The 13806-nt window shown below is 35.0% G+C and overlaps 1 protein-coding gene across 1 annotated transcript in view; it reads right to left on the reverse strand.

Annotated features, from left to right (window-relative positions):
- The window catches only part of TNR (tenascin R), a gene marked incomplete at its 3' end in the record, with an annotated part of 475297 nt that extends 467628 nt beyond the window's left edge, over positions 1 to 7669 (reverse strand). Inside the window, exon 1 of the mRNA XM_081945981.1 lies at positions 7584 to 7669. The remainder of the gene's footprint in view (positions 1 to 7583) is intronic.
- Between the last annotated feature and the right edge of the window lie 6137 nt (positions 7670 to 13806).

Genomic DNA, 13806 nt, shown 5'->3' on the forward strand with positions numbered 1-13806 from the left:
TCTTTCTGCTATCTGAAATGGTTCAATCCAGGCATAAGATGAACCACTTCAGTGAGGTCATTTTTCTGAAGGACTCATATTCTTAGATTAAAATCAATTTGTTTGTTTGTTTGTTTGTTTGTTTGTTTGTTTGTTTATTAGACCCAAGCTGATAGACACAGGAGAGGAGATATGTCAGTTGTTAGAAAATGCTGAGGTTTCTTCTTTTCTTCTTGCCTCTTTTATGAATGAACCAACTTTCTCTCTGCTAGAGAATCTTGGACAAATTTGGGGGGTTGCTTGTATAACATACCCTGAACAATCCATAAATTCATCCCCCAAGTTATGTCTCCCTTTTGATTTGCCACAGCACTTTTCTTTGGCAATCAAAGAAAAGGTTGTCCCACAAGATACAGAATAGGAAGCTTAGCATGAATGATTGATTAAAGAAATATGGGCTGCTTTACACATGACAACTTTTCTGCACAAATTAATTTCACGCTGTGATGCATGAAAATCATGCAGGTGTTTCTGTTGCTGTAATTATATGGATTCATTATTAGAAGCAACTTCCAATAATGTGTATATTTTTAAAATATAATCACTTAGATGGGGACTGAGAAATATTTTTGCTGTCCTGGCAAAATGTTACGGGTGAAGTAAGCTTTTACTTTAAACTTTCCTGTAACATTCTCTTTTCTCTCTGCTTACATACTGAGATGCTGGAGGTGATAACAATAATCACTGAGCAGCTCTTTGGTGGACTATATGGAACAACTAAAAACATAGGACTCACGTTTCTCAGTGGTTATCAAGTATACATGTAATCTTGTCCTGTATAGTTGCAGCATATCCCAGAATAATTCTTGTCTGGAACAGAATAAACTGTAGTTCTCATCAGCTGCCTCTTTACAAGTTTCCAGGAATATCTGACTGACTGCTATGGAAACTCTTTATCAATGCAATGGTTGTGTTCATAGAAAAACAATAATCATTATTTGTTTACTTATTACAATGTATAGCCTGCACTTTCCCCAAGATTCTAGGCAGAAATACATAGGTGAAACCCTACTGTAAATCATAAAACAACAGTTGCCATTATAAATGACAGATCATTAAAATATTCAGAATTGAGAAAAATACTATAATCCTCTCACAGTGAATGGAATCTGGACCAAGTATGAACACAAAACTGTTGAAAATTTTCTCCGACACTTTTAAAAGCTACTTGAAGTGTACCCTTTAATCATTGACACAGATTATTTTGTATGTAATCTAGAATTTATGTTCCATGTTAGCCAAGGAAAAGTAGGATCTGATTATTCAGTGATTTATTCATATATTTCAAAGGTTCATAAATGTATACTTAACTTTATTATGGTCATTAACCAGCACAAAAAAACTGGTATTCAAATGTTTAGAACATCCCAAACTAAATTGACAATATCAGAAGGGTTAAGAAAGATACATATGGACAAAATATTTGGTTAAAATACAATATTAAATCAAAAGATGTGTAGCTTGCTCACATGTGAAACAAAGAGAAAAGAGATTAAAACTGGCAATCTGGATAACATAAACTTTGAAATAGCAGTATAAAATCATGAAAAATAAATAAATAAATAAATAAATAAATAAATAATATGCACATGAAGACACATGTATGTCTGAAACTAAAACAGTAAAATGATCCAAACGTGTTTTAAAAATTATAACTTCTCTTAAAGACTTCTATCAAACCTGAAAAAATATAGTTTTTTAACATGGTATATACACCCCGAAGCCAAGGGATGAACCTGAGCCATTGCTGGCTACCTATACTCAGACAGGTTTAATTGCTTTTAGTTATTCTTTGCTTGATTTTGCATGCCACCATGCAAAGCTTGGGAACCTTGGGTGTTATTTCAGGGTTGATATTGAAAGTGGAGATTGCTTATATTGTTGATTGTGATGTACTGGTTTGCTAGATTTATAAACTTGTCTTTAGAATGGTATTCCAGCATGGTTTATGTATATCAGAACATGAAATGTTTGAATGAAAACATCATGAAATGTAATACAAGAATCATAAAAACAGAGTAGTCAAATGTTAATCCAGCTAACATTATACATTTAATGCCATTGCATAAAATCTTAATTAAATGCTCATTTGTTAAGTGAATTAAATATCAAAAGGAGGAAAGACATTTCATGTCTCAATGAACTTCAATAAATCTGAAAAAAATGGAATATTTCATTTTCCCATCATAGGATGCATTGGCTCAGTTTTTATAGTGTATAGATGAAGACAACATAAATATTAAGTGAAGAATGATGTATATCAACATCCTCTGAAATATTATACAAATTTAAATTCTTCCAGAACAAGTAATGTTGGAAGTAAATGGAATATCTTACACAAACTTCTGCCTATATCTTCAGCTGCAAGTGGACCATAATTAGAGAACTAGTTTTGAGTTGTGCCAAATTCTAATGAGCCATGCAAAGAATCCTTTTCTTCCTTCTTTTTTTTCACCCTCTTCTTTAAGAATTGTTCAACGTCCAAGAAACATAGCATATATCTCAAATATGTTTTACAGTTCCATTCTGCCAAATCTTACCCAGATTTACAATCACCCAGATTTATAATGTATTGTATAATGATAGGCTTAGACATCTGCTTGTTCAGCATGGAACAAGGTTATAATCTGGTAGATGGTTATTAATTGCAACAATCCACAATTTATATATGGAATTAAACACAAGCTAATGTAATCATCATACATGGCAGTTTTGCAGGGTAAAAGTAATTTCTATTGTTATTAAATTTAGGGCTTGAGTTAGAGAAAAATCTTCATTAGGTTATTAGAAGAAAGTACAGATGTTGTAGAAAAAAATCTTCTACTTAAAACACAGAGTCTATGATGTTCTATAGCCCTCCTCCCTTTCTAAACTCCCTTTCCATGACCCTGTAATATTTTAATTCAGGATAGAATCAGGGCAACTGAATGGAGTTGAGCGTTTACTGGCCAGATGCCCTTCCTGATGCCTATGTGCAGTTTGCAGCAGATATGTTTTCTTTGCGCCCTGGGAGAGAAGCATCTGTCACTGCCTAGGATTGAACTCTCAATCTTCCAAGTGGGAGGTGAGTGTCTTTACACTAGGCCGCCACACCACTCATTCATTAGACTTACTGTGTAATGTGGAAGTTGAAAAGAACCCCTCTTGAGAAGACAAAGATTAAAAAAAGAACAAAGATATATCTTTAAAAGTAAGATGGAAGACAAAAGAAACTGAACATGTATGCACACCAATCCAAAACACCCGATGACAGCATTTCTTTTTTTTCTGGAAAATGCTCTACACTCTGCTACTTCCTGCCAAGAGTTTGGTCAGTGAATAGCTGCATTTATATGTGAGTTTAAGTCATTTATAACAGCGCTCCACTTCCCGAAACCCATTGCTTTCTCCAGTGATAGGAATCTGAAGATTAAACATATAAAATGTGAAGTCTGTTACTTAAGCTAATCAAATAGAGCAAAATTCTAGGGAGGGAAATCTTGGAGTATTTATGTGAGTGTGATTGTGCTTGTATATTTTTCTGTCTCCCCTCTCTCTTTTTTCCTTGGGAAATCAAGAATTTTTTAAAAAAGAAAGTCACTTAATATTAATTCAGATGTACAAACTTTAAAAGAGGTATACTATGAAATACTTTCATAATCATCTGCAAATCTTAAGATTTCCATGGAAATTGTGCACAGATTTATCTAGAAGTGTATAAAAACTCATTATTAGGGATGCTTTAAAATGCATTAACATTTATTTTGCAAAAATCTAATTCTGCAGCTAAGTAATACAACATTCAACAACTTGAATCTTGGGTGAGGTAAAATAAGAAAGAGAAATAAATCTCAACTTCATTTGTGATTTGTTGGAGTTCTATTTTAGCCTTTCCACAGAAATGGAAAAACCTTTTTCCCCATGTTCATGTTTCAAATATCTCAGAAAGTACTATTGATTAGACCAATCATTTTAGGATGATTGTAGGGTTTGAGTTGGACAGAATTTATCTTTCTTATTTTATCTCATTTAAGATTCAAGAATTTTGTACCACTTAGCTACAGAATTAGAATCTAGCAAAAGCCAAGATAATTCATCCTGAACTATTAGTTTTTATACAGTTCTTCAGATAATTCTGTGCCCAACTTCTATGGAAAGTTTAAGATTTGCAGATGATTATGAAAGTATGTTACAGCCCCTCACTCATCAAAAAATATGAGTTACAGTGACCACATATGAATGTAAATGTAATTTTCCTTTGTAGTTGAGTACTGCAGAGAGAGATGGAGGTTATTAGCAAGCTGTTTCTCAGAGAAGCTTGCTTGCCATTACTGATATTCATTAGTTACAGTTTGATTGCACTTTGTGTCGAAACATTGATTTCCAAACCAATGTGGCAATTAAATCAGAAATCCAATAGTATATACAAATAATACAAGACACTAATATTTCATAATACTGTTGAACAGATAATCTGACCAGCTGGTACTACTTGTATTATGTAAAGATACACAATGCTTAATATGTTTCCCATATTACGTTAGATAACAAGGAGGTACTTTGAAAGACGTCAAGAAGCACAGTAAAGTGCATGGGAAAAACAACAGCGGGAAAAACAGAGAAAGGGGGATATGATGTAAGGAGGAGGCCATGCCAATGCATAAATATAAATATAAATGAATATACAATGTAGTTTTATTAAGATGATAAATCTCCTTTACATATTTTAACACAAAATACAGAATATCTGGGGATATTCCACTTAATTCTTTGAGTATGAGTACTTGATAAGCTTCCAGAGAATTCACAGTTGACCAGTACACAAGTTGAAAGTTTCTCCTTTACTACTGTTATGAAACCTCTCTTTCAAAATGTATTTTTGGTTTATATCCCACATCTCTTATTCTGTTGCTAAATATTGACTTAACGCTTAAGACCAACCACAATGTTGAAAGCTATTTATATTTCAAATTTTTTAAAGAAAAAATCCTTATCTCAATCTACTGTATTTTTCATTTGATCATCTTGGTTTTCAGGGTTTTGCTATAGCACACTTTTATAGTAACCATTGTCATATAGAATCAGGGAAGTTTCAGAACTGGAAAGGTGGTTTAATGCTACACCGAAGAAAGAATGAAGACTGAAGAATGGAGAGAATCCTGAAACTGGTGATTGGTCTCAAAGCTACAATCTCTCCTTTAACCTCTTCAATGAAATTGAAGCTTAATTTTTGCTCATATTTAAGAAGCCCTGAGTGTTCAGTTTGCTTTGACAGAACAATGTAGCTACTTCTTTGAATTTTGCTCCCATTTCTATAGAGTCTACACAAAAGGAAAATGGAATCATTTTAACAAAAGTTAAATCACCTCTAAATGATTTTATATAGGGGATGATTTATTTTAAATTCCACAATAAATATTGATAAAATATGAAGTAGTGGTTATTAGTAAAGGAACTCAGTAGGTAGCATATGATGTTATATTATGGAACAGTCTTGGGAACACTTGGTTTTAACTCTTATCAATTGCTACTTACTAGGTTTGCACAATATGCTAGATTGTGTAAATCCAGCCCATTCAATGTGGTTACTGTATTGTTTGATATATTTTGCAAACAAAGGCAATTAGGTAAATTCAGTAAACCATGATTCATTTCATTGTGCCCATCATGTTCACATGATCAATAGGATGGATTCAGTAGATGTCAGATTAGATCAAACTTGTGACTAGTACAAGTTTTTGATCTCCATAAAACTTTTCCTTCAGCCTCTGCTATGGCTGTGCACTTTTCTGAATACAGTATATTGTTTCTCTTGCTGACAAAAAATTGTTTTGCATCTCAGAAAAGTACCACCTATTAATTTATTGAAAAGAATAAAAGTCTCACATGACCAATTTGAAATCTAATTTCTTGTTAATATTTCCACTGAAGCACTGAAGCTATTGAAATGCTGTAGACCCCACCTGTGTCACAAACATGATGACAAAAAAAAAGCTGCATCAAGGCTTCAGATATAATTATAATACAAACATATTGATTTGATTTTTTTCTTTTAAAACTAGGACTTAATTCTAAAAAGTTAATTGCCATTCTGAGTACCTCATTTCAGGAAAAGACATACTACAAATGGGAGATAAATATTGATCAAAGAAACGCAGCTTTCTCTGTGTAAAAACAAGCAATAAGAAACAGGAAGGATCTGGCTAAAGGATAATAGAATTGAATAGTTTCATATTCATAAATCAGGAAAATTGATATTTGAGTCTATATCATGATTTCTAAGGCACATAACTCAGAAAACAAAATTGGGAAGGAGGAAAGTTTCAAACCAATACAAGTTGATTTGCAGATTCCTTACTGCATTTGGTAATAGTTAACAGAACAAACAAAAACAATATCTGAAGAACTAAAATGACACTTGAAAGCCCAAGTTTCAAATTCATTTTTCTTGGACAGCAGACCCTATGAATGCCACATAGCAAATTACATTTGAAACTGAGAGAAGCCATAAAGTCAGCATAGGTCATGGAATGAATGGGAAAGTAGCAATTTAAAGGAACAAAGAAATTTCCCTTGTATGAATGTAAAAGCTCTTTTAAACCTGATTCTCCATATAGATCATTTTATGAAAGGAGGGGAGAGGAAAAGATAGCTACATATTATCAGTCCATTTATCTGCAAAACATTATTGTTTTCTTCTAGAACAAGCAAGCATAAATATTTGGGGAAATGAGGTTTAATAAAGCATACAACAGAAAGTAGGGCAAGAGTTGTAACAGCAGAGTTCAAAATTAAATAGCAAAGAAGATGGGCTTTTGATTACTGTATCCTTCCGTAGACTATGTTGCCCATTTAGCATGCAAAAAATGGCATTTTTGATTATGCTTTTTACATTCCCAGCAGGCACTGAGAGCAAGTTGACTCAATTTAATCTCATTTTGACAAGTCTAGGCAAAACAAAGTGCAGCGAGGCCTCACATTCCCAGGGAAAAATACAGGTGTTCCTCACTAACTAGTGCCCTACAACTCCCTCTCCACCTATACAATCTGCACACCAGAAGGACTACTCCTTCACTGCATTCCCTATTATCTTCTTCTGCCAACTCTGTACAGGGAGGATGGAGTTCTGAAAATCTGGACACTTCCCACCCTACTTCATCAGCAGGGCAATACAGGAAAACCATGAACTATCCAACACACAAACACACACACACACACACACACACACACACACACACACACACACTCATCAGGCCCTAGATCTAAGCTGAACTTGAACCCACTAAGATTTTCATCGTCAGGAAGAGTTAAATGAAGGACTCTCCTCCACAGCCAGGAGATCCTAGACAGTTTCCCACACCTCCGTTTTTCCTTTGAAACGCACAGAAACACCTGGCTCCGGTGTCCTGCGTCAACCAGCAAGGGCAATCTTGCTTGCTAGGATCCTAAAAGGAAGCTGGGGAGGAGAGCGAGCGAGCGCCGGCAATCCATTGCGTCGCTCTCCCTGGTGCTGAAACAAGCAAACCCCAAGCAATGCAAAATATGACAAGTGACAGTGGACTTACCCGGGTTGGAGAGAGAAGCGCCGAGCCCAGCTGAGAACAGGAGTGCTCCTTGTCCGGCTGTCTATAGAGTCTCACGACTGATAGATCACCCAGCTCCTGGACTGTCCTCTTCAACCCGCCGCTCGTCTTCTCTCCATTGAAGGAGAGAGAAGCCGGCAAGAAGCAAAGCTGGAGGCGGGGATAAGGGGGAGCAGAATCAGGTAAATGGGAAGTGTAGGAGTCAGCCAGCTCTCTCAGCTGGGACAAATCTCCTCTAAACCCTCATTGCTTCATATTTCTCCTCTCATATCGTTGGGTTGAGCTAAGAGCTTTAATGCAGCTACTTGATCCTCACCCCTTTGCATTCGTGTTTCCTTTCTCTTCAATTTCAGCAGCTTGGAGGTGCCCCCCACCCCCAGCACACATACGCACAAACACCACTTTGCCTTTAGCTTGCAAGAAGCCACCTAGTGGCCAAAGAGAAAAGCAATCCAACAGTGTAACATACATAAAAACAAAAACATAAGAGCATTCACTCAAAGCATGTAATTCCCACCTTACCTGCCTATTTATGTGCCCATTTACATTAACTTCAGATGTCTTAATTTGCTGTCTTGATCTGCCATGCAGATCAATGTGTATTGTGCACAACATATTTTTGCTACTTTTCTTGTCACTCACTTTGAGATACCTAAAGGGCTTCCCAATACTTCCTGGATAGAGAAATTCTGACTATACTCTGCTGTCCAGTCCGCCCCAAAGTTACTAAGATCTCCTGGTTCTGGTTTGTTGGATTTCACATCCTACCCTATGAATATTCAGCTTCAGTTTAAGCAATTGACTCAACCACATGGGAAGTTTTTCCAGAACTGGAGGGGGATTTTTTGTTGCAAAACTCATCTTCCATAAAATCAGCAGGTCAAAGACATAGCAGAAGCAATATTTTAAAAAGCAGATATGAAAAGCTGGGTACTCAGCTTAGTGAGTAGAGATAATATTTTGAATTATTCCTATCTTTTAATATTGGAAAGTTTCCTTTTGGATGCCACTTTAACTGGCGTTGGAGCTGGATAATTATTTGTGAGTACCCATGTAGTGTTATGGCATGCCACCTGGCCCTCTCAAATCTCTACTTGTGCATTAACAACTAAATCAGAAATCTGGATTTTTATGGCTTTCTTCTATGCCATTCTATTTTTCTATATGCACTTATTTTTATATTTCATGTACAGAAACACTCAATTTGAGATTCAAACTTATAAAATTGTACAGTACAAAATATCCTTTCATTCTACTGAATACCTCTGACATTAACAACTCTACTGGTACCACACATTCTTAATTATAATTGGCATTTCATGAGTTACGTTTTTAAAGTAAGTAGATAAGCTATGTCTTGTCATTTTTTTTATCCTGCCTTTATTAATTTATAAGTAATTAAAGGCTGTGAATATGCACAATATTCCTTCCTCTTCCTCTTCCTCTTTCTCTCCACAGCAATAACCATGTGAGGTGGGTTGGGTGGAAAGAGAGTGACTGGCCCAAGATTACCCCACTGGCTTTCATGGCTAAGGAAGGATTTGAACTCACAATCTCCTGCTTTCTAGCCAGGTGCCTTAATCAATAGATATTATTGGCTTTCCTATCTATTTCAAATGTTACAACCATGATGATGATGTTCTTCTGTGTAACCCTTTTCTAGGCCAGTACCTTAACCCATTACACCAATCTCTCTGAATTCTTTCAAATATTACAACCTTGATGATCATGTATTTCAGTGCAGTACGTTTGCAATATTCAATGCACTCCTGCTATGTACTATATTTTGGTGATATGTTTAATAATCCTATTTTGCAGATAAGAGATGGGCGCTTAAGGCTCTTTATAAAATTCTTGGAAGAAATTAAATTCAAATCAGATTTTTTTTTAAAAAAAGTAGCTCAATCACTTAGACATGGCTCTAAAACTGTCCAGTAGTGAAACACCTTCTTCCTCATAAAAGCAGCTTAATTTACAATGGGCCATTTGGCAATGACACCCAGCTGCGACTCATCTGTTGTATATTTTCACACCTCGTTGAAAGAGAAAATTTCCTGCAACATTCCCCTTATACACAAGGGGTTCCACACAGTGCTGTAAACAAAATAGTAAACAAGTTGACATTTGAAACAATTAAAGGTGTCATGTTAAAACTATCTCACTGGTGAGATAAAACAATTCAGGGGACTTTCCTGGAACCAGCTCAGCTAAAAGGGAAGATACTCTATCAAAAAAAAAGTCAAGCATACCAATGCTTAATATCTGACCTTACTTGTTATACTATAGACTGCGCACTGAATGGCCAATAAATAAATAGATTCTATTCCCCAGATAGGTGAAAGTTCTTTCTCTAGCATTCCAAATGAAACACTAAGCAATAAGGTACTAACTCTGATATTTTATATGTCAAATCCATACTCAGTAATGGAAAATCCCTTGCTGGACCTACAATAAGGGGTATTGCTGTGAAAACAATTGAAGGAGGGACTAATATATATAAACACACACACACAATGCATTCAGAAAGTATTCAGACACACATACACCCCGCTTCACTTTTGTCAATTTGTCAACAGGTCAGCTCCATTCAAAGTGTAGAAACATGTCAGCAACGAACAAGAGAAATGGGAAGCACCAGAGCTAAATTTCACATGTTGTTGCAAAGGGTCTGAATACTTATGCCACTGTGATATTTCAGTTTTTTCTTTTTAATAAATTTACAGACATTTCTAAAATTCTGTTTTCACTTTGTCTTTATGTAGTACTGATTGCAGATTAATGAGAGAGAGAAATGAATGTCAACAACATAGAATCAAACTGAAGCATAACAAAACTGACAAAGGTGAAGGGGCTCAGTATACTTTCTGAATGCACTGTACATTAACACACTGACTCCTTGGACAAAAAATATGTTAGGAATCCAATGAATTAATATTTGAATCCAAATTAATGTTTATAAGGAAGGTATTTTATCCACTTATTCCAGATAGCTATGTGTGAGTGAGTATGCAGGGAAAGCCTGACATCAGATAACAGAGATGTATCTAAAAGTATTGATGCCTTCAATACTTTAAGGTGGTCACTACATTAAAGCAGCTCTGAAACCATGAATAATCCAGGAGCAGGTTTGACAATTACAAACAGTTTGGAACTCTTATTACCTGTTTCCCCCAAAATAAGACCTCCCCAGATAATAAGCCCAATCGGGATTTTGAGCACATGTGCTAAAATAAGCCCTCCCCCGAAAATAAGCCCTGCCCAAAATTATTGCAATGCAGCAGAAGACATGAGGTGACCACGCTTACCTGCACCTCAAAAATAATAAGACCAGGTGTTTATTTCAGGGAGGGGTGTGTCAAAAGAAAATAAGACCCTGTCTGATTTTCGGGGAAACACGGTATATTATATCTGAACTTTGAAATTCTCTTTATTCAGATAAACCATTAATTTATTCACACTTTAAAGAATCACATAACAAAAACAAAAGAAGGTTATGTGGCAGAATCTTAGCCAAATTGGTAGAAGAAATTATATGAAAAAAGTTTTTAAATAATCAAAGATAAAACATGAAATTTCAATTAATGAAAATTCAATACATTAATAGATAAAAATAAATTACATTTTTGTAATTGAATATGCTAAAAAAGATTCCATTAAAATTGTTTATATTCCACATTTCCTTCTGAAAGGAAACTGAAATGGCTAGTAAGAACTTGCAACAAAATAGGGATCAAGCTCTGATGTCACAGGAATTGAGTTAGTAAGAGTTATTATTTAATAGCAAATTTACTGAGATTCCTTTTTTTTTTAAGAATTTTATTGGTTTTTACAAATATTTATAGGAAAGGGTAAATAGGTACAAGAAAAATTTGACAGCTACATTGTGCGAAAGGTAGAAATCCCCCCAAATCTCACAACTTTTACTGAGATTCCTAAGATCTTATCAACTGGACATGAATATAACTCCTCCACTTGATTATACTAGGACTGCAGTAAATGTTAACAAAATTAATATTTTAGTATGTAAAGTATGTGGGTGAGGGGAGGTTGTAGACAAAAGTGTTCTCCTCAAATGTTTTTTTTTTCTTTTCAATGCCTATTTCATCTATTGCTTCTAGCACATTTTTCCAATTATATGATAACGTCATGGTGTGATGATACTATGACCTTAAGGCATCTAAAATGATTATGAAAATGTCAAATATATAGATGCTTAATTAACAATGAAAATTAATAATGATTTTATGTACTTAGATTGGATTATATCATTACAATATAAAGCTATAAAAGGTAATATAATAATGCAACAGTACTGCTGAAGTATTTCATTATGTTATTTTGTTAGTCTTGCATGTTTGCAAACTTGCTATTGTAAACTTTCTGAACTTACAATTACCTGTATAAAACTATGTATTTAAATGTACTGAATGCCAAGAAGAATCATACCTAAATAATGCATCTCATGTTTTTGCATGTGGAAGGCCTCAGTTTCAATCTCTGGTATATTCTGATAAAAAAAAAATATTTCAGAAAGAAGGATTGGAAAAGACCCTTGAATCCATGCTATAAGCTGATCTGACGTAAACAAAGGAGATCATAGAGTTCCAAGATATGCCTACCATGAAAAAGCGAACTCCATGGTATGGAATGGATCGTTAGAAAGAAAGATAAAAACAAAACTGCCAATATCATAACATTGCTATAAAATTCCATAGTGAGGCTAAAATTGGCCTACCGTGAAGAATTCTGCTTTCTTTTTTTCAAAAACAATATTGAAGAGGCGGAAAGATTAAAGAAAGGGTAACCAAAAATGATTAAGGAGCTTCTTAAGGGGGGTGGGGAGATGAGCAAGCGGTGAGGCTTGGTAAAGTCGTATAAAATTATGCCTGACTTGGAGAAAGGAGAGAGAAAAATGTTTGATTAATCATCCACAAAAGATGAATGATGGAAGATTGTAAAGGAAGTGCTTCTTCATCCAGCAAGTTAACAATGACTTCAGTATCACAAGATGTAGTGACAGCTACTAACTTTCATCATTCAAAGGAGACTTAGAATCATGGAGAAGAAAGTTATCAATGGCTGTTAGTAATGCTGTGTTAACATTTTGTTCCATCTTAAAGCCATAGTGTAGCAAAAAGTGAAATGCAACAATTCCTTTAAGAATCTCAGAGAAAGAAAAGATCTCCCTAGCTTTCTAGTGACTTTTCAATTTTTTTTAATCAAAGTAACCACCTTGCACACAGTCATGTCACATGTTCCTTTGTTTTTCTTTCTGTAACTTGAGCTAAGTTGTAGGTTCAGAGTGGGGGGTTATGTGCTGAGTTCCCTTGCACAGTGAACATCTATGATGGTTTTCTATTTAAAATGCAAAACTGAAAAATAATAAATTAAGAAACTGTAACCAAAGCCTTAGCATGTAAAAATCTGAACTAAAGAAAGGTATCTTTAGAGATTTTCTGAAGTCAAACAAAGTAGAGTACAAGCAGAATTCATGAAGAAGTGCATTCCATAATCCAGATTGTTTTGAAGTTGTGATCACATTGCCAGAAATTTAAAGCTTCAGGACAACCTTTAATTACTTATCAAATCTGAGGTAGACCAGGTTAAAAACAGACACTGTAGAGGACAACTGGAGTGTTGATTCGTTGCTGTACAGTATAATAACACAAACTTAAAAATTTGCCAGATTCTCCCTCTGTCCTGTCTTATATCATATAGAATCAAAGTGGGGTTATCTTAAATCTTCTTCATGCATTCTTGTTTCCTTGTTTCATTTTTTTGTCTCTTTTCTCTGCTAAGGGCTCTTGGCATTCCTTTGCAAACTTTGATCTCAGCTTCCCTCTACATGCCTCCTTAACCAACCCAGTATCTTCAAAAAAGGTCCTATAACCACCTTCTTGAAACAGTAGGGATAAATACTTCCAACAAAGGAAGATTAATCAGGTCCCTTATCTATGTGTCAGTCCAGTCCTGTCTTGTATCTTTGCTTAGCAAAAGAGGAACAAAGCCTTCAGCTCCCCACACAAACACTGTCTGGGTCTACCCAAACTAGGTTACCATTAGATGGCAGCAAGGAGCAATAAACCTTTTTAATTTTTTGCTGTCATCTAATGGTTGTTTGGGACTTTTGCCCATAACTCTGAAAACAACAAGCTCCAAAATAGCGAGACAAGCAATTTTATTTATTTAAAACATTTATATAGCC

The sequence above is a fragment of the Natrix helvetica genome (genome assembly GCF_964273705.1).
Source record: "Natrix helvetica genome assembly, chromosome: 3".
Classification (NCBI taxonomy): Eukaryota; Metazoa; Chordata; class Lepidosauria; order Squamata; family Natricidae; genus Natrix; species Natrix helvetica.